Raw genomic sequence first — 21616 nt, 5'->3', positions numbered from 1 at the left:
TAATCATGATAATTTTTTTGCAGTGATGAATTTATCCCGTTGAAAAATTATTATTGCTACTCATAATTATCACCCATACTGAGTGAAGCAGGAAGCGACACTGCACTGTCTGCATGAGGCGTAAAGCATGGTCTGTGTGAGCACTACCTACTCTGGGGGCATGGTCTGTGTGAGCACCGCCTACACTGGGAGCATGGTCTGTGTGAGCACAGCCTACACTGGGAGTATGGTCTGTGTGAGCACTGCCTACACTGGGAGCATGGTCTGTGTGAGCACTGCCTACACTGGGAGCATGGTCTGTTTGAGCATGGTCTGTGTGAGCACCGCCTACACTGGGAGCATGGTCTGTGTGAGCACCGCCTACACTGGGAGCATGGTCTGTGTGAGCATGGTCTGTGTGAGCACTGCCTACACTGGGAGCATGGTCTGTGTGAGCACCGCCTACACTGGGAGCATGGTCTGTGTGAGCACTGCCTACACTGGGAGCATGGTCTGTGTGAGCACTGCCTACACTGGGAGCATGGTCTGTGTGAGCACTGCCTACACTGGGAGCATGGTCTGTGTGAGCATGGTCTGTGTGAGCACCGCCTACACTGGGAGCATGGTCTGTGTGAGCACCGCCTACACTGGGAGCATGGTCTGTGTGAGCACTGCCTACACTGGGAGCATGGTCTGTGTGAGCACAGCCTACACTGGGAGCATGGTCTGTGTGAGCACCGCCTACACTGGGAGCATGGTCTGTGTGAGCACTGCCTACACTGGGAGCATGGTCTGTGTGAGCACTGCCTACACTGGGAGCATGGTCTGTGTGAGCACAGCCTACACTGGGAGCATGGTCTGTGTGAGCATGGTCTGTGTGAGCACCGCCTACACTGGGAGCATGGTCTGTGTGAGCACAGCCTACACTGGGAGCATGGTCTGTGTGAGCATGGTCTGTGTGAGCACCGCCTACACTGGGAGCATGGTCTGTGTGAGCACAGCCTACACTGGGAGCATGGTCTGTGTGAGCATGGTCTGTGTGAGCACCGCCTACACTGGGAGCATGGTCTGTGTGAGCACTGCCTACACTGGGAGCATGGTCTGTGTGAGCACTGCCTACACTGGGAGCATGGTCTGTGTGAGCACAGCCTACACTGGGAGCATGGTCTGTGTGAGCATGGTCTGTATGAGCACCGCCTACACTGGGAGCATGGACTGTGTGAGCACAGCCTACACTGGGAGCATGGTCTGTGTGAGCATGGTCTGTGTGAGCACTGCCTACACTGGGAGCATGGTCTGTGTGAGCACTGCCTACACTGGGAGCATGGTCTGTGTGAGCACAGCCTACACTGGGAGCATGGTCTGTGTGAGCACAGCCTACACTGGGAGCATGGTCTGTGTGAGCATGGTCTGTGTGAGCACTGCCTACACTGGGAGCATGGTCTGTGTGAGCACTGCCTACACTGGGAGCATGGTCTGTGTGAGCACTGCCTACACTGGGAGCATGGTCTGTGTGAGCATGGTCTGTGTGAGCACCGCCTACACTGGGAGCATGGTCTGTGTGAGCATGGTCTGTGTGAGCACTGCCTACACTGGGAGCATGGTCTGTGTGAGCACTGCCTACACTGGGAGCATGGTCTGTGTGAGCATGGTCTGTGTGAGCACTGCCTACACTGGGAGCATGGTCTGTGTGAGCACTGCCTACACTGGGAGCATGGTCTGTGTGAGCACTGCCTACACTGGGAGCATGGTCTGTGTGAGCACTGCCTACACTGGGAGCATGGTCTGTGTGAGCACTGCCTACACTGGGAGCATGGTCTGTGTGAGCACTGCCTACACTGGGAGCATGGTCTGTGTGAGCACTGCCTACACTGGGAGCATGGTCTGTGTGAGCACTGCCTACTGGGAGCACTGTGTGAGCATGGTCTGTGTGAGCACTGCCTACACTGGCAGCATGGTCTGTGTGAGCATTGCCTGCACTGGGAGCATGGTCTGTGTGAGCACTGCCTACACTGGGAGCATGGTCTGTGTGAGCATTGCCTGCACTGGGAGCATGGTCTGTGTGAGCATGGTCTGTGTGAGCACTGCCTACACTGGGAGCATGGTCTGTGTGAGCACTGCCTGCACTGGGAGCATGGTCTGTGTGAGCAATGCCTGTGTGAGCACTGCCTACACTGGGAGCATGGTCTGTGTGAGCATGGTCTGTGTGAGCACTGCCTACACTGGGAGCATGGTCTGTGTGAGCACTGCCTACACTGGGAGCATGGTCTGTGTGAGCACTGCCTACACTGGGAGCATGGTCTGTGTGAGCACTGCCTACACTGGGAGCATGGTCTGTGTGAGCATGGTCTGTGTGAGCACTGCCTACACTGGGAGCATGGTCAGTGTGAGCATGGTCTGTGTGAGCACTGCCTACACTGGGAGCATGGTCTGTGTGAGCACTGCCTACACTGGGAGCATGGTCTGTGTGAGCATGGTCTGTGTGAGCACTGCCTACACTGGGAGCATGGTCTGTGTGAGCACTGCCTACACTGGGAGCATGGTCTGTGTGAGCACTGCCTACACTGGGAGCATGGTCTGTGTGAGCACTGCCTACACTGAGAGCATGGTCTGTGTGAGCACTGCCTACACTGGGAGCATGGTCTGTGTGAGCACTGCCTACACTGGGAGCATAGTTTGTGTGAGCATTGCCTGCACTGGGAGCATGGTCTGTGTGAGCATGGTCTGTGTGAGCACTGCCTACACTGGCAGCATGGTCTGTGTGAGCATTGCCTGCACTGGGAGCATGGTCTGTGTGAGCACTGCCTACACTGGGAGCATGGTTTTTGTGAGCATTGCCTGCACTGGGAGCATGGTCTGTGTGTGCATGGTCTGTGTGAGCACTGCCTACACTGGGAGCATGGTCTGTGTGAGCATTGCCTGCACTGGGAGCATGGTCTGTGTGAGCACTGCCTACACTGGGAGCATGGTCTGTGTGAGCATGGTCTGTGTGAGCACTGCCTACACTGGGAGCATGGTCAGTGTGAGCATGGTCTGTGTGAGCACTGCCTACACTGGGAGCATGGTCTGTGTGAGCACTGCCTGCACTGGGAGCATGGTCTGTGTGAGCACTGCCTGCACTGGGAGCATGGTCTGTGTGAGCACTGCCTACACTGGGAGCATGGTCTGTGTGAGCATGGTCTGTGTGAGCACTGCCTACACTGGGAGCATGGTCAGTGTGAGCATGGTCTGTGTGAGCACTGCCTACACTGGGAGCATGGTCTGTGTGAGCACTGCCTGCACTGGGAGCATGGTCTGTGTGAGCACTGCCTACACTGGGAGCATGGTCTGTGTGAGCACTGCCTACACTGGGAGCATGGTCTGTGTGAGCACTGCCTACACTGGGAGCATGGTCTGTGTGAGCACTGCCTACACTGGGAGCATGGTCTGTGTGAGCACTGCCTACACTGGGAGCATGGTCTGTGTGAGCACTGCCTACACTGGGAGCATGGTCTGTGTGAGCACGGCCTACACTGGGATAAAGGGTTGATTTTAAACAATATGCTTAGGCTTTTAACTTTACATCAGGGTTTAATTTTGATAATACGTTGGGAAAGCATGACTGGTTTTCTAACATAAAAACACAAATACTGCTATGGTTGTTTGTAAAATTGAAAAAAACGCGATTTCACTGTAAAATTACTATAAAAAAGTGGAACTTCTGACTATTAAACATTTTGACACTGGATATTTTTTAATGTAAATCGAAAAAGAAAAAACACAACCATATGGCACACATTTAATATAGCCTAAACAACCACCTGCTTCTGTTGCTGCTTTATTTTAAACTAAGTGAAGACACAAGTACTATACTGCAGCCTGTGCACCGCATGGGGAAAAATAACCTGGTATATCTGTTCCCATGGTGCTGCTATTGTGGCAAAGGGTAGCTGAGTAAATAGAAGAGAGTTCATTTTTAATGGAGGATAGGCAGTTTATTTGATTCAACTGTCTTCAAAGCTCAGCATGGCCGCAAAAGTAAATAAAACAAATGCTTCCAGGTAATGTTAGCAATTCTGTTTCATTATATTAATACATGTGGGGGCACTTTTTTTTTTATCAAAGTAAAAGTAAAACTTCTTGAAATGAAGATGTTTAAATAAATGTATATATATGTGTGTGTGTGTGTGTGTGTGTGTGTGTGTGTGTGTGTGTGTGTGTGTGTGTAAGAAAACTACATCATGTATTAATGTACAAATTACAATAGGTGTGTTTTTATACTCACCTTTGTGATACATTACAATCATTTTTAATGTATTTATTCGGCCGGTAAATCACGTGATATCGTGATAATTTACATACGATAATCACCCAACCTGCATAGTGTTCTTTAATTTACAGAGACTGGAGAGCGGTGTTAGTTTGGTGCCCATGGCCAGTGCAGTCGGTAGCTGTCAGTGTGCGTTTCGATATAGAGTTACCATCTATCTGTGTGACATACAGTACAGCACTGTGAACCGTGAACACTCTCTTCAGTTTGTATATGATCATAAGTTTGTTTGCCATCAAAAGCAAAGACCAAACTAACACTGTGTGTTTTCTAGGAGCTGTGATTCAAAGTACTGTTGGTGGGTAAGATATTCTAAGGTTTAGTGTTAATACTCAAGATTAAGAAATGATGCTATAGTGAAGGAATATAGTAAACTGCAAAGTATATTGAGATCAGTTTTGTCTCACTAATGACTGAGCTGCCCTTTGATAATTTGCCTGTATATACCAGCAGGCATCCATCACAGATGCATTAGATTAAACTGGCTGCATCATGCTGCAGCTTGAAAATGCTTTTTATAGCTCCTAGATTAAAATAAATAAAGCCTGATTTGTCTTTGGAGACGGGTACTGCAGCAGGTGAGGGAAGCAGGGTTTTATGTGAGTTCTTGCCCAATCCAGTCACATACCTACTCCTAATCTAAGGGCAGTACCTGTCATAGCGCCCCAGGCAGTGTTGGATCAGTGCCGTAATTACTGTTACTACATCCAGCTAAAATCACATTGTCTACTGCTCGATATTTAAAGACAATTAACAGACCGACTTGACCCATAGTAAACACCCCTTACTGATGCATGGAGTGACATAGAGTGTAAAGGAGCATGCAGAGGCACTGGTACAGCAGTCACTGAGAGAATGATTCCTGTGTGCAGTACAGCTGAGGCACTAGGGATGGAGTTCTCTGTGTAATCCACTCCCGTCTTTCCAGAGACCCAGTATTTGTTATATTTCATAATGGTTTTCATATATTTGTGTTGTGTTATATTTTTTTTTTTTGTGAGTGTTTTATAAAGTTTTGAAGCCTAGCTGCAGGATTTCAGCTTTAAGCTGCATCAGCAACGCCCGCGCTAGAGTCTTAATCAGCAAAGAGAGAGCATTGACAGTGACAGTGTTACAGGAGCAGAAGAACACAAAATGCAGCCAGTGCACCTTTGAAAAGGGGTGGAGAATAAGATGCAGTGTCCTTGCATGTGGAGCAGTTTCACACTGAAAAACTTATTGTTAGTGTAGCAAACCAAATACAATGTGGAGCCTTCAGTATGTGCACTATCAAGTGGAGGTTTGTGTTGCAAATGGACAGAATATAAAAAAAAAGATTTAAGTTTACAAATCAGTGCAGCAGACATATTAGGTGCAGCAGCATGCCTGACTGTAATGCCCTTAAAAGTAACAAAGTGTAGTAAAGCACAGTGAAAGCATGGTGAAAGATAGGCAGGTTTTAACTTTTCTAGGGGTGGTTCTGGTAAGATAAGCCAGTGTGCAATGCTGTTTTAACATCAATTCAAATATATTAAAGACTGTTGCTGGAAATAGTGATGACTTGTTAGCAATATAAGGTTAGGATATGATCCATTAGAAATGTAATAAAGCAAGTAAAAGATTAATTCTGCTGCTTCATGTAAAAGTACAAAGCCACCATTCACCTGCTTGGTTGTGTAACATCTGAAAGCAGTGCTAAGGCAGAGCACCTCGGGGCAGGGGGTACGCAAGGTACCAGAAAATCAGAAATGCAAATGTATTATTAGTCTGAATTGCAGCCTTTACCTTTAAAACAACAATAGTATTAGCTTGGACTTCTCTTCTGTTGATTCAGATAACAAGTTTACAAAAATTGTATCACAAGCAGTCTGGGCTTTATAAAAGTTAAATTACAAATTAGAAGTCATGTTAACCCATGAATACCCAGACCTGTGGCAGGTGACCCCAAGAGTACAGTTTAGGGGAGCCATGGAGGAGCGATTACACAGGAGTGAAGCAAAGCCGCTGTAGTGACTATGACTGTGTGTCCTGCTTGGTGCTTTTTAAATGAAAACCCAGGTTGATAATAACTGAGGATTAGCCTGAGAGATGTGAGTTTGGCCTCTTAAAGGGACTGAGGAGGCAGATCTCCTGCGAGTGTTGGGCTAGTAACAGCATTATCTTTGGTTTTTGGTAACTCGGACATTAAACCTTTTCTTGGGCTTCATGCCACATGTGAATTCACATGTTTATGTAGGTGCTGTCAGGGACAAATAGGCCTGATATTCAGACAAAACGTTGCTTGAAATGTTTTCAGAAATGATCATGCTTTGGATTTGTTCAAGAATTTATAAATGACTGCAAAGGAAACCAATGCATAGCCGAAATGACATCTGCAGTACATTCCACACATTCTTGAGTGTTTCTCTCCCCTTGTTTTTCATTTCAAAATGAAAGATTATTTATTTACACTAATCCATGGTCATCCCAGCTACTTGTTATGAACACTGCCTAACCTCCATCTCCTAATCTGTCCCTGGAGAATCCCACGGCCCTTTCAGCTCCGCCTCCCAGTCTGTCCCTGAGAATCCCACGCCCCTTTCAGCTCCGCCTCCCAGTCTGTCCCTGAGAATCCCACGCCCCTTTCAGCTCCGCCTCCCAGTCTGTCCCTGAGAATCCCACGCCCCTTTCAGCTCCGCCTCCCAGTCTGTCAGTGAGAATCCCACGCCCCTTTCAGCTCCGCCTCCCAGTCTGTCAGTGAGAATCCCACGCCCCTTTCAGCTCCGCCTCCCAGTCTGTCCGTGAGAATCCCACGCCCCTTTCAGCTCCGCCTCCCAGTCTGTCCCTGAGAATCCCACGCCCCTTTCAGCTCCGCCTCCCAGTCTGTCCCTGGAGAATCCCTCGCCCCTTTCAGCTCCGCCTCTCAGTCTGTCAGTGAGAATCCCACGCCCCTTTCAGCTCCGCCTCCCAGTCTGTCAGTGAGAATCCCACGCCCCTTTCAGCTCCGCCTCCCAGTCTGTCAGTGAGAATCCCACGCCCCTTTCAGCTCCGCCTCCCAGTCTGTCAGTGAGAATCCCACGCCCCTTTCAGCTCCGCCTCCCAGTCTGTCAGTGAGAATCCCACGCCCCTTTCAGCTCCGCCTCCCAGTCTGTCAGTGAGAATCCCACGCCCCTTTCAGCTCCGCCTCCCAGTCTGTCAGTGAGAATCCCACGCCCCTTTCAGCTCCGCCTCCCAGTCTGTCAGTGAGAATCCCACGCCCCTTTCAGCTCCGCCTCCCAGTCTGTCAGTGAGAATCCCACGCCCCTTTCAGCTCCGCCTCCCAGTCTGTCAGTGAGAATCCCACGCCCCTTTCAGCTCCGCCTCCCAGTCTGTCAGTGAGAATCCCACGCCCCTTTCAGCTCCGCCTCCCAGTCTGTCAGTGAGAATCCCACGCCCCTTTCAGCTCCGCCTCCCAGTCTGTCAGTGAGAATCCCACGCCCCTTTCAGCTCCGCCTCTCAGTCTGTCAGTGAGAATCCCACGCCCCTTTCAGCTCCGCCTCCCAGTCTGTCAGTGAGAATCCCACGCCCCTTTCAGCTCCGCCTCCCAGTCTGTCAGTGAGAATCCCACGCCCCTTTCAGCTCCGCCTCCCAGTCTGTCAGTGAGAATCCCACGCCCCTTTCAGCTCCGCCTCCCAGTCTGTCAGTGAGAATCCCACGCCCCTTTCAGCTCCGCCTCCCAGTCTGTCAGTGAGAATCCCACGCCCCTTTCAGCTCCGCCTCTCAGTCTGTCAGTGAGAATCCCACGCCCCTTTCAGCTCCGCCTCCCAGTCTGTCAGTGAGAATCCCACGCCCCTTTCAGCTCCGCCTCCCAGTCTGTCAGTGAGAATCCCACGCCCCTTTCAGCTCCGCCTCTCAGTCTGTCAGTGAGAATCCCACGCCCCTTTCAGCTTCGCCTCTCAGTCTGTCAGTGAGAATCCCACGCCCCTTTCAGCTCCGCCTCTCAGTCTGTCAGTGAGAATCCCACGCCCCTTTCAGCTCCGCCTCTCAGTCTGTCAGTGAGAATCCCACGCCCCTTTCAGCTTCGCCTCTCAGTCTGTCAGTGAGAATCCCACGCCCCTTTCAGCTCCGCCTCCCAGTCTGTCAGTGAGAATCCCACGCCCCTTTCAGCTCCGCCTCTCAGTCTGTCAGTGAGAATCCCACGCCCCTTTCAGCTTCGCCTCTCAGTCTGTCAGTGAGAATCCCACGCCCCTTTCAGCTCCGCCTCCCAGTCTGTCAGTGAGAATCCCACGCCCCTTTCAGCTCCGCCTCCCAGTCTGTCAGTGAGAATCCCACGCCCCTTTCAGCTCCGCCTCCCAGTCTGTCAGTGAGAATCCCACGCCCCTTTCAGCTCCGCCTCTCAGTCTGTCAGTGAGAATCCCACGCCCCTTTCAGCTCCGCCTCCCAGTCTGTCAGTGAGAATCCCACGCCCCTTTCAGCTCCGCCTCCCAGTCTGTCAGTGAGAATCCCACGCCCCTTTCAGCTCCGCCTCCCAGTCTGTCAGTGAGAATCCCACGCCCCTTTCAGCTCCGCCTCCCAGTCTGTCAGTGAGAATCCCACGCCCCTTTCAGCTCCGCCTCCCAGTCTGTCAGTGAGAATCCCACGCCCCTTTCAGCTTCGCCTCTCAGTCTGTCAGTGAGAATCCCACGCCCCTTTCAGCTTCGCCTCTCAGTCTGTCAGTGAGAATCCCACGCCCCTTTCAGCTCCGCCTCTCAGTCTGTCAGTGAGAATCCCACGCCCCTTTCAGCTCCGCCTCTCAGTCTGTCAGTGAGAATCCCACGCCCCTTTCAGCTCCGCCTCTCAGTCTGTCAGTGAGAATTCCACGCCCCTTTCAGCTTCGCCTCTCAGTCTGTCAGTGAGAATCCCACGCCCCTTTCAGCTTCGCCTCTCAGTCTGTCAGTGAGAATCCCACGCCCCTTTCAGCTCCGCCTCCCAGTCTGTCAGTGAGAATCCCACGCCCCTTTCAGCTCCGCCTCCCAGTCTGTCAGTGAGAATCCCACGCCCCTTTCAGCTCCGCCTCCCAGTCTGTCAGTGAGAATCCCACGCCCCTTTCAGCTCCGCCTCTCAGTCTGTCAGTGAGAATCCCACGCCCCTTTCAGCTTCGCCTCTCAGTCTGTCAGTGAGAATCCCACGCCCCTTTCAGCTCCGTCTCCCAGTCTGTCAGTGAGAATCCCACGCCCCTTTCAGCTCCGCCTCTCAGTCTGTCAGTGAGAATCCCACGCCCCTTTCAGCTTCGCCTCTCAGTCTGTCAGTGAGAATCCCACGCCCCTTTCAGCTCCGCCTCCCAGTCTGTCAGTGAGAATCCCACGCCCCTTTCAGCTCCGCCTCCCAGTCTGTCAGTGAGAATCCCACGCCCCTTTCAGCTCCGCCTCTCAGTCTGTCAGTGAGAATCCCACGCCCCTTTCAGCTTCGCCTCTCAGTCTGTCAGTGAGAATCCCACGCCCCTTTCAGCTCCGCCTCCCAGTCTGTCAGTGAGAATCCCACGCCCCTTTCAGCTCCGCCTCTCAGTTTGTCAGTGAGAATCCCACGCCCCTTTCAGCTTCGCCTCTCAGTCTGTCAGTGAGAATCCCACGCCCCTTTCAGCTCCGCCTCCCAGTCTGTCAGTGAGAATCCCACGCCCCTTTCAGCTCCGCCTCCCAGTCTGTCAGTGAGAATCCCACGCCCCTTTCAGCTCCGCCTCTCAGTCTGTCAGTGAGAATCCCACGCCCCTTTCAGCTTCGCCTCTCAGTCTGTCAGTGAGAATCCCACGCCCCTTTCAGCTCCGCCTCCCAGTCTGTCAGTGAGAATCCCACGCCCCTTTCAGCTCCGCCTCTCAGTCTGTCAGTGAGAATCCCACGCCCCTTTCAGCTCCGCCTCTCAGTCTGTCAGTGAGAATCCCACGCCCCTTTCAGCTCCGCCTCTCAGTCTGTCAGTGAGAATCCCACGCCCCTTTCAGCTTCGCCTCTCAGTCTGTCAGTGAGAATCCCACGCCCCTTTCAGCTCCGTCTCCCAGTCTGTCAGTGAGAATCCCACGCCCCTTTCAGCTCCGCCTCTCAGTCTGTCAGTGAGAATCCCACGCCCCTTTCAGCTCCGCCTCCCAGTCTGTCAGTGAGAATCCCACGCCCCTTTCAGCTCCGCCTCCCAGTCTGTCAGTGAGAATCCCACGCCCCTTTCAGCTTGTTTACTGCGTTTGGATAAAGACATTCAAAACAAACCAAACCTGAAAGTACCGTTGCATTCAGGCAGAGCTAGCTGGCGATTGAAAATACATTACGGCAAATATAATGTCTTCAGTATCGTATTAAATTTGTCAGTCCACTCTGCTATAGTGATTCTCCTTGGGAGGAGCTAGTCAGAATGGTAAGGGTACAGCAGCTTATAGTTTCGCATCTCAAGGGGCGAAGGAAGCCCTCTGAAAGATGGACTGATCTGACAAGGCAAGGTCATCGAGGGAGGCATAGTGAAACAATCCCCTAACCCTAACTCTAACATCCCCATTGAGGGGACTGCCTACAAGTAAAGTGGATGTGGGGAGCTGGAGGATAAAGTTGCAGCTCAGCCAAGTCAGTTTCTTTGAGGTTTAAATAAGTTGGGGAGGATGGACAGACAGGAGAGGCAAGCCCCCATTATCCCTCTCCTGAATCTCAGCCTAGGTTTATAGAACTTCAGCAACATGGATTACATTTTGGATTAAACTGAATTGTTGACATGGTTCCTAAAAACCTTGTTACAAAAATCATTGTCAATATTTGATAACTGCAAAGATTAGGCTATATTAGCCTATGAAACCGCCACCCTGGATTCGCCTTTCAGAAAAGAGAATCCTGCCTGTATAATGTATTAAATGCTAATATTTAGACGCAGTGCTACATGTGGCCTGCAGCCCATGTGCTTCCTTGTTCACACAGCTAAAGCAATAGAAAATGCTGGTTTAAACTCATTTCTACTCTTAGTTCCTTGGCTAGCCTTGTAAAGATCTAATAAAAGTGAACAATGTAAAACAGGACACAGTTGGGGCAAACGTTGTATTCATGTTGCTACTAGTTCCTCCTATAATAAAAATGCAGAGTTTGCCCTGATTGGCACTTCTTTAACTTGGCCACTTTTATATTATTACACATTACAGGGATTACCATGTTTTGTATATAACTTGGCACCTTTTGTAGACATGACATGTTTATATGGCTGGGTCCATGCTAGATTGGCTTTGTAAATGTGAAATGTTTCTGGGCATATTATAATTACAGCAGTCAAAAAAAAAAAGGGCTGTTGCATGCTGAGGGGGGATCGATGGACAGTGTTAAGATGGACAGAGGATCTTTGGTGGTGTACTTATCAAGCCTTGACTAATATTACTAATTGAAAGAATGTGCTGTGGCAGAGATGACAGAGTGGGGGGAGGAGAAAATATGTAGTCCAGGAGGGTGCTGCAGGACTACAAATCTTTCACTGTACTTTCTGAACTCCCGGTCTGTACATGTATCTCAGTGGCATGATTGGACCTGAGATAACGTCTAGCCTCAACAATTATACAGCACTGAAGGGTCTTCCAAGCATCACAGCTGGAGAGGATGGTGCCCAAGAGGGTCGAGCAGTTTCAAAGTGATACCATTGGGCAACCTGCAGGATCTTATGACTTCAGGAGACTGTACAATGCTGTTAATCAGCACTAACACTGTTCCACACCACCCTTTAGAAATTCACGACCGTGTAAATCTGCATAATCATTTTGCAGTTTGCTGTGATGTATTTACCATGATTTACATGATTACTATGTATTTACTGTGCTTACAAGTACTTGTATGTATACTTCTTGTGCTGTAATGCTTCACTGCACTTTGCTCTGCTTTTCCCATGGTATACAGCAGGAATCTTTTATAATTGCATCAGTGGTTTGGCTGTAACTAACACAACACCTTTGTTAATTCAGTAGCCATGCGGAACCACAGACTTTCCACAGGACAGTCCATAGGGTCCTGTGCCTTTTGTTTGTTGTTATGAAGCTTTAGTGCGCTAAGATTAGTCAGGGAAGATAGTTTTGTGGACCGGGTGCAATTACTATAGGAACTGATGCTTCTGACTGGATTTTAATGCAGCAAGATTACATTTATGAGCCCAAGACTGTGGCAGTGAGACGGGCACGCTGATAGGCAGCAGTAAAGAAGCTGTTCTGTTAATGACCGCAGTGGCAGGGAGGACCTTGTCGCTGGTTCAGCTGCACTGCTGCTTTGTAAACAGGAAGGCTTGCCTGGAGCTGAGCTGACCAGGAGGTCCTGACTGGCAGGGAGGGCTTGTCCAGGGAGCCTACGTCTGTTTAAGAACTCAGCAGCGCCAGCTTTCCAGGCTACTACAATGCCATGGCTACACAGACGGGCACTGAGAGAAAGCCTCTGTGTTCATGTACACCGAGGAGGAGAGCATCCGCTCCAGAAGAGGGAACTACTGCACGAAACCCTTCCACTCTAAGACGGTTCTTGTGAAGGCATTGCCCAGCCGATGCTGTCAGGAAGAGGCTGGAGTCGCCGGGAGGATGCTGGGGCTTGGCTAGGTTAGTTTAGGGGATTTGATCCCAACAACAGTATAGAGACTGTTTCGCAAGGTAGGTTCCTGGAGCAGGACTTCTCTTAGTGAGGCTAGCACTCACCCTGTGTGGAATACTTTTATTTTTAGCTTTGTTTGTTTTGTTTGTATGACACTAGGGCTACCATTGCTGGTACCCTAGCTGCGGCACCTGTGTGTTAATTAAAGAAACCAAGCTTGTCATTTAGCAATCTTTTATTCACATTGATCAGAATCTTCAAAAACCTGTTCATCGTAGCAACTCAAAGTAAACTATACATGAGCAGGCAATATGAAGTGTTGTAGTAGCTAATCCATCACATTTACCCAGTGGTTTTGAAATGTTTTTATTTAAAATGTAGACGTGACATGATGTTCTGTAGGTGACAGGTGCTTCAGTATGCAAGGCTGCAAAAATCACAGATCTTTTTCTTACTAAACAAGTCTCACAAGTGGTGTCTCCCTGGGCCATGCTGCAAAACAGACTGCTACGTATTGTCAATGCATGGGAGTTCAGCTACAGAGAACGAGAGAGAGCTGTTGAAAGAAGCGTGACGTGTTCTTCAATGCAACTGTTGAAGCGTCCTAGAGTTTTATCACTGAGGCTGCAGGGTGGGGGGAATAGGCTGGAGAGTCTGATTGCATCCTCATTAGACAGAAGAAAATGTTTTTCAAAAGCCAGTTATCAGCGCTGACAGGTCTGACTGTAACATCTTATCCAGAGTAATCCCTACCTGAGCCTGCTTCCTCTCTTCAAAGCTGCAACAACAACACAACGATACCTGCTGTAATTTATCTCAGTTTATCACAAATGCAGACAAAACATGATGTGTGAAATATTTAATTGAAATATTAATTTAATTGAAATAAAGTGTCCACCCCTATAAAAGTTTACCGTGGTAAATGTGCACAGTAACTTTGCCATTTTCCAATGTTTCTACTGTGCAGTTTTCCAATGCTGACGGTACGTATGCTCTACCATGATTTCACTCTGTTTTATTACCCTTTGCTATGCTTTTACTATGGCACAGTAGTTTATCAGACATTACTGTATGTGTGTGTGTGTGTGTGTGTGTGTGTCTGTGTGGGTGGGAGTATGTGAAACTATACTCACCCTGTCAGAGTGTCTGTGTGTGAGACTATCTCACCCTGTCATTACTCCTCACAGTATAGCCTGCGTGTGTGTGTGTGTGTGTGTCTGTGTGGGTGGGAGTGTCTGTGTGTGAGACTGTCTCACCCTGTCATTACTCCCCACAGTATAGCCTCTGTGTGTGTCTGTGTGGGTGGGAGTGTCTGTGTGAGACTATCTCACTCTGTCATTACTCCTCACAATGTAGCATGTGTGTGTGTGTTTGTGTGTCTGTGTGGGTGGGAGTATGTGAGACTATGCTTACCCTGTCAGAGTGTCTGTGTGTGAGACTATCTCACCCTGTCATTACTCCTCACAGTATAGTCTGCTGGCTCACATGTTCAATGGCTTTGTGTTTTACAAACTTACTCCAGAACTCCAGCAATGAAACAAGAGTGTATTGTCGGCCAGCCCTTTCCTGAGCCAGGGCTGCTGTGGTTTCCCAGGCTCCAGCGAGTGAAAGGAGGCTTGATGGCTTGGAATGAGGCTGCTTGTCTGTACTGCATGTCCTGTTCCCTGGACTGAGTGAGACACAGAGAGAGACGCACAGACAGCAATGGCTCTCACACCCTTCCTCTGAAACGGCACTGCCTTGTTTCTCAGAAAACAACCCACCCTGAACTTTTCATGAGAATAAAGCCAAGGACTGTACAGTCTAAATAATACTGGGGGGCTGAGAACCAGGGAATAATAATATATAATATATTTATTTTGTATAGTACCTGTCATTAGAAAAATTCCCAAAACGCTTCACATTAAAAAAAAAAACAAAAAACATAAATACACATAAAGCAATACAATAAAATCTATGCATTGCAGTAAACCAATGTATAAAAATGAGTCTTGAGGTGTGATTTAAACACAGATACAGACTGAGTCCCTGATAGACCTTGGAAGGGAGTTCCACAGACGAAGGACCAAAGAGCAAAGGGCAGGATCTACAAGAGTTTGTAACTTTGTTCTTGGTGATACAGAAGGATCATTTTTATTTGACTGCAAGCTACGTTGGGGAGTTTAGCAGCAAAGTAGATCCTTGGTGTAAGATGGACCCAGGCTAGTAAAGGCCTTGAAGGTCATCTGCAAGATCTTCAAGTCAGTTCTATGTTTAACTGGTAACCAGTGCAGAGATGCTAAAGCTGGGGTTATGTGGTCGTGCCCGCTGTTTCTTATTAAAAGAGCTACAGTAGGCCCTGGGGATCTGATCTCAGTACAGGGACTCAAAGAATCCGCCAGGTTTATATAGAGAATTTACTACTGGGGTCCTTGACTTTGACATGTTCAAGAAAGGCTAGATAATCCAATCTTAGACAACACTTTTAGTTTTTTGAAGTCCAGCCAAGCACAGCCTGTGACTCATGCCAGCACATTGAAAAACACATGCATTTATTTCAGTTCACGATGATTCAAACTGTAGGGTCAGCCAGTGTTCCCTGGTTATCTAAAACGGAAAGGAAACTTGGTTTTGAATACAAATTTGTAAACATCTGAATATATTTGTTTTCCTGTTTACTTAGACCATTGTCCAAAAATCCTTATTAGTGATTTTGAATGTGCTGGTAATATATCTATGTACCAGTTGATTCTGTTTATTTTTTGAATGCATGTATATAATCTAATATGCTGATCTGCTGCCTGATAATTGGATGTTTTGTTCTAAAGAAGGTGTTACCTGTACATCACATTACATGCTCCTGCTCCTGTTCTATATGTTCAATAAAAAGGATGCTCACCACTGGCGACCACTGTGTCAAAAGTCTAGAGCAGTTGTCCTCAAACTTGGGTCCTAGTTTGCCCAGGGTGTCCCCAGGAAATTCTGGAGTCTTCTAATTTGTGAAACAACATCAGGGATTGAAATAAGCCTTATATTGCACAGCAGCTTCACCCATTCCAGGTTTTACTACGAACTTGATTAAACCGCTATGCAATGGGAGTCTTATTTCCAGCCCTGCAGGATAATGTACAGTTGAGCTGAAAGACTGTTCATAAACCATCTACTTGAATTAGTTTTGTTTTCTTTGACTTTATTGTATGGAGCGATGTCTTTGACTGTTGTGGCGAGATGCAGGCCTTGTGATGCTTACAGATAATATTATACTTAAACATTTGCTTCACTGCAGTGCAGTTGTTCTTGCTTTTGCGTTTTTCTCAATTTCCAGTTTGGGGTCCTGTAACAGGGAGAGATCTCTGTGTGTTCATGGGCTGCAGGAAGAGGGCGGCAGTCGTCCAAAAACCGCCTGTGAGTCATGGCAGTGACACGGGGAGGTGGGAAAGTGGGTGTGTGGACTTTCCCCCTCTCTGAATGGCTGAGAGGCGCGTCTTGGGAGATTGTTGGTCCTATAAAATAACGCTCTGCTGTTTCCTCAGGTCTACCTTGGTAGACGCGCTGTGTTTGCGGAAGCGCTGGTCAAGGACGGAGAGACCAGCTGGGAACAACGAACAAGCCAGAGAGTGACAGCAGGGAACCCTTGGGCAGACCCCGAACTATTGTTTGGAGTAGGCAGGGAGCCGCCAGAGTAGGACGGTGATCCAGGTTGTGCGGGTAGCGGCGACCGGGATAACGCTGCAGAGTGCAGCACCTTTTATTTGTAGTTTTATTACTGTTTTATTTTCCCTTGTTCTTTTCGCCTTCTGTTCTCTATATTATTTTGAGCACCTGCGAGTGTGCCCGCAGTTTATTCAACTTACAAGCTTTGGTATTTCCGTGGTGCTGTTTATCATTGTTGATAGGCAGCCCACGGACAACAGTGCCCTCTGCGGGTAAAACAGTAAAATTTGCTGAAAATAAAACTGGGCACCTGGGCTGTGTTCCAAGTACAACTGTTCTGTCTCGTGTGTCAGTGAATTACCCACCACCCTTCCACAGGTCCCTATTCAAAATTGTTTTTAAAGAAGGGTACCATCAGTGAGGCCATGTATTCCACCTGGAGAACGTTACTGAGATCTTAAAAGCTCCAATGCCAGTGATGGTTGTTGTGCTTTATCATGCATACACAGTTCAAAGGCAGCTTCACCCAATATGGGGAGATTTCAAGATGCTTTTAGGGAAATAAAACCCTGGACCTGCCTGTCTGTCACATGGAGAACACAATGCCTGCGTTGATTTTGCATCAATACAAACCTTTAGCATATACTGCCAGCTTTCTATAGATGTTCCAGACTGCATTTGGCTATATTATTAAAAAGATTACCATAGAATATTTGCAGTTTTCCTCTGCTTTCCGCATGGTTATATCATGGTTTAGCAATGTGTGTTTTTAATATGCTTTACCTTACCTCCATGGGCTTTGCATTGCTTACCAATGTTTTCACTATGCTTTATTACATGTTGCAATGCTTTTACTATGGGAAACATTTATATGGATAATCCCATTGATTTTATATAAAAGTTTCTAACCTTTTGGGTGCTGTGCAGTTATTCAGAGAGACAGCACTGCACAAGAGCCACCCACATGCATCAGCAGCTGCAGCCATGTCTACTGTATGGACTGTATATAAATAACTACAGACAGACAACAACTGTCTAAAAGATAAACAAACCGAGATTTCTGCACGCGTAGTAAATGGTAATGGCATACTCTTAGGCTTGATGAATATAGATTTCACATGTTTCTGTATTAGAAGAATCTCGATTTTCAAACTGTCACCATGGGATGCACATCACCATGGGATCCACATCAGGGACAGGACAGCCTGCCCTCTGAATAACACTGACTTATAAACAGCTTTCCATTCCACAAAGCAAAGGAACACACCTGTTTTCCAGCTGTGTGCAAGATACGAATGGAGAGGAATGTTGAGGTACATTCTTTAGTGATAGACAAAAGACATCTCTCTTGCGTAATTGATTTGGTTAACACGAAAACAGCCTGGATTTTGCTCCATCTTTACCAAACTTCATCGTAGCCTCGCATTGAATGGCTGTAACCTTTCAGTCGCTGTGCAATTCTTACTGCTGTTTTATTGGGTTTTCAGTGTAAATCATAGGATGGAGTTCTGGATGTACACTTGTCTTTGTTCCAAAGGTAGCGTGGTAGCTCTCAGAGTTTAGAGAAATCTCCCACGCACTATTTTAGAGGATGCACAGTACATTTGCTTGGCAGTGGATTTCAATGTCCAACCCACTGAGTTGCAGTTTAGCACACTGGTTTCATTTGTTTGTAAAGCACCAGACTGCAGTTTCACTTGGTAGTGTTTTATTTATTTTTTTATTTGCTTTTTTGCTAACCCTTGACTGATAAAAATAGCCAGTCTTGATGAGGAACCAATCAGTGCAGCATGATTCCAGTTTATTGAACCCCCTGCCTGCCCTGTATACAGCAGAGCACAGTGAGTGACTATGAGAATGAAGAGTCTTTGGTTTATTGAGCCCTCTGCCTGCCCTGTATACAGCAGAGCACAGTGAGTGACTATGTCTATAGTCTAATTTATCAGTCTGCAAAGTCATTCTTCTACTGTAATCTTTCAGATAAAACAGCACACCCATAGTTCCACATACATAACAGACCTATTTAAAGGCCATAGAGTACAAGGAACTCCCACTGCTTGTACTGATATGTTGTAATTTGGGTGCTTGTGACAAATAAAGTGTATTTGTCAGGTTGGCAGGGGTGAGATTAAACATCCGTGCATAAACAAAAAAATGTGAGGATTGTGGTAGGGTTAAATTGGTAAACTGATTGCCAGTTTAACCTGACCACATGCATATAAGTGCAGCACTGGCTGCTGGAGTCAGTTCAATCGGGAACTCAATCTGTGTGGGTGAATATTGAAACTCCTGACCAAGCCCTGATGGATCAGAACCTTTATTTTTTTATTTTTTTAACTTCCCATTGCTTGAATAGCAAATGCTGAGTCCTACATTTGCTATTCAAGTTTTTTTTTTTTTGCCTGCCTTGACCATTAGCTACACACAGAGGCTCTGCAAGCTGTCTCAAAAAGAGAGGCAGCAGAAGCAATGGGTATGAAGACTGAACTGCACATTATCCACTGAAGTGCTGTCCCGTCCCATAACCACAGGGCAGTGGGGAGGGAGTGGGGGTGCTCTGGGGATGCTGACCCTGCTCTGCAGATAATCATGGAAGACTGCATTCACTAGCACGGCCAATCGAGCAGTTCTCATGAACACTGAAAACAACCACAGGTCTGCTTGTTAAAAGATTGCTTTCTCGCTTAAGGGCACTACAGTGCAGACCTATAGAGGGACCCACTTACTGCAAACTGCAGAGATCCTGAGTACAGTAATTTGGTTTTTAAATAATTCCTCTTTCCAATAACTGCCCACCCCTCAGCCCTCTCCATCACAAAGGCAGGCTGTGCTTGTTTTCCATGTCTGAATAAGGCTGTGCATGCAAGCTGAGTCCCTGTGGGGTGCTTTAGTGTGAGAAGGGCTATGAATAGTCAAGCAGACTGACAGTGCTGCTGTGTTACAGCTCTTACATAACTGACACTTCCATCATTTGCCTAAACACAGACACAAAATGGCTGACAGGTAAGAGTACAGGATATGCTGCCGCTGTCAGGGCAGATGTACTGTGCAATATCTCTGCTCTGAAGGCCCTTGGAACAGATTCAATACATTGAGGCATTTCAGCTGTGACAGGCTTATGTTGTTTGTATTTATTTATATTGAGTTACTGTAGGGTGACCATAATACTCCATGTTCACTGGGAGTGATCAGGACGGGTTTATAACTCACATTTTGTAATGCATCATGGTTCTTGCAGCATGGTATTTCTTAAAGAAAAGAGTCAGGTAAAGGGAGTTAGCTGGGGCCTCCTGAATTTGCATTGGATCCAGAAATGGACCTGAGATACTGTACCACTGCTACACATAGCTTAGCCATGCCAAGACTGGGACATCATTGCTGTAGAAGGCAGTATTTATGAATGTATCCTTGGCAGTAGATCAATACTTTAACGTCTCTGTTGAGAGACAAACGGAGGACTAATGCTAATTGGTGCTGTGTGGTTTTTTCGGGTGATGTTAAATCTGTGTGTTCATGGGATTTCAAGAATGGCTGTTTCTGTAGCCTCACCGTTTGTCTGCTTGCCTTAGTTTCTTGTACTAAATCGATTCATTTCCCTCAAGCCATCTTAATAACTCATGCTCTTTTAAGACACAATCTCCTTTTTGTAGTGTGGGGATCAAAACTGAACGCAGTCCTTTACAATACACAAGTGGCCACACCAGTGTGTTATATACAAGCTAGATTTGCCCTCTACACCTTTTTAATGATTTACCACGCTACCTAGTAACTGGAAGAGTTTGTTTGTTTAATTTTTGCGACCAACATGCAATACTCGTACTCCCTCAACATGGTGCAGTGTACTCCTCTCTGCCATCATTTCATCACTTCCTTGATTTGCTTTTTAATAATTCTAGCGTCACCTCTCTTTACATCCATCTATCCCAATTCCCTTCTTTTCCAGTTCTATGTGTCTCACTCCCTGTGTATGGCTCTTAACCTCTCTCCTTCCCTATCTACTCTTACAATCACATCTCTCTCTCTCGCTCTCTCTCTCTCCCCTCCATGCCACTCTCACCCTAAGTCTAATCCCAAGACACATTCCAGAATCCTGGGCCTGGCCGGTGTCCAGTGTTCCAGAACTCTGCATCATAGCAGTGGACAGAGCTGATGTTACTGACAGCCCTGGGAATGTGTGTGTGTGTGTGTGTGAGAAAGAGAGCGCCATCTCTCTCTCTCTCCCTGCCTCTCTTGCTTGTGTGTGTGTGAAGGGGGGAGGGACGTGTATAGAAGGAGAATGCGCATTACCTCTACAATATCAGAGCTGTTAGACTGAGAGAGAGAAAGATCTGGAGAGAGAGATAGAGAGAGGGATAACAGAGCCCTGCATTCTGTGCAAAGGGAGGTGTGTGGGATGCTGTGATGCACTGTTCTCTACTGACGTGACAGAGTGGGCGACTGAAGATGTACTGTTTACATTAAAGGATTAAAACAAAACGCAGTTGGACTGAAGGTAAGGCAGGCTGGGAGTGGGAGTGGGAGTGGGAGTGGGACTGCCCCCCCCACCCCGCCCTTCTTTGAGAAACAGAATAGGGAGCTATGATCAGAGCTTGGTATTCTAGATCACAACTCATTGATGCTGTGATATCTTTGCAGCATGAGAGGTGGTGGTGCAAATGCCAGCAGACATTTGAATAGAAGAGTGTGTCGGCTTTGACTTGGGATAAACTTGTCAGCCCGTTAATCAACCAGGTCAGGCGTTTCACATGAGGAGGCTTAAAGGGCAGTGTCCTCGTTCTCAGAGGTGTCTAATATTAGACAGGAGTGCATGTTTTGGATGCTTGTGGTGTTTCCACTGGAGCTGGGTAGACTGGACTGTAGGCCAGCAATACCTTTATTGCACTTACTGCATTCTACTGGAATGCGTTTTCTTACAGCACTGCTTTTGTGGATTCGACTGTTTGGTAATTGCACACTCAAGCATTACTTTATAATCAACTGAACACATTATTGAGTTTGCATGTTGGTTTGCATCATGCGTGCATAAAGCCACGCATTTTGTAGACTAAAGATGTGTGTTACAACATGGTATTGCTCTGCATGCTTCTCCTGGTCTTTTTAATGCATGGCTGTCTAGTGTTGTTCTTGGCAGATTAGAAAGCAGTGTTTCTCTTCATGTCATATGACCAGATTTGATGTGCAAACACAGAACGGGGAGCTGACG

At 47.6% G+C, this 21616-nt stretch overlaps 1 protein-coding gene across 6 annotated transcripts in view; it reads left to right on the top strand.

Annotated features, from left to right (window-relative positions):
- Positions 1-21616, top strand: part of LOC121310327 (iporin-like) — a 50790-nt gene that overhangs the window by 8184 nt on the left and 20990 nt on the right. The window contains exon 1 of one of the 6 annotated variants that reach the window (XM_041243626.1): positions 20685-20905. The exons of the other annotated variants lie outside the window; for them this stretch is intronic. The gene's annotated coding sequence lies outside the window, so the exon portion shown is untranslated. Of the gene's footprint in view, positions 1-20684; positions 20906-21616 lie in introns of those variants that run through there. 6 annotated transcript variants of the gene reach the window in all.

The sequence above is a fragment of the Polyodon spathula genome, chromosome 1 (assembly GCF_017654505.1).
Source record: "Polyodon spathula isolate WHYD16114869_AA chromosome 1, ASM1765450v1, whole genome shotgun sequence".
NCBI lineage: Eukaryota > Metazoa > Chordata > Actinopteri > Acipenseriformes > Polyodontidae > Polyodon > Polyodon spathula.
Note: the sequence above shows the minus strand (reverse complement) of the source record. Positions and strands in the feature narration are given on the sequence as shown.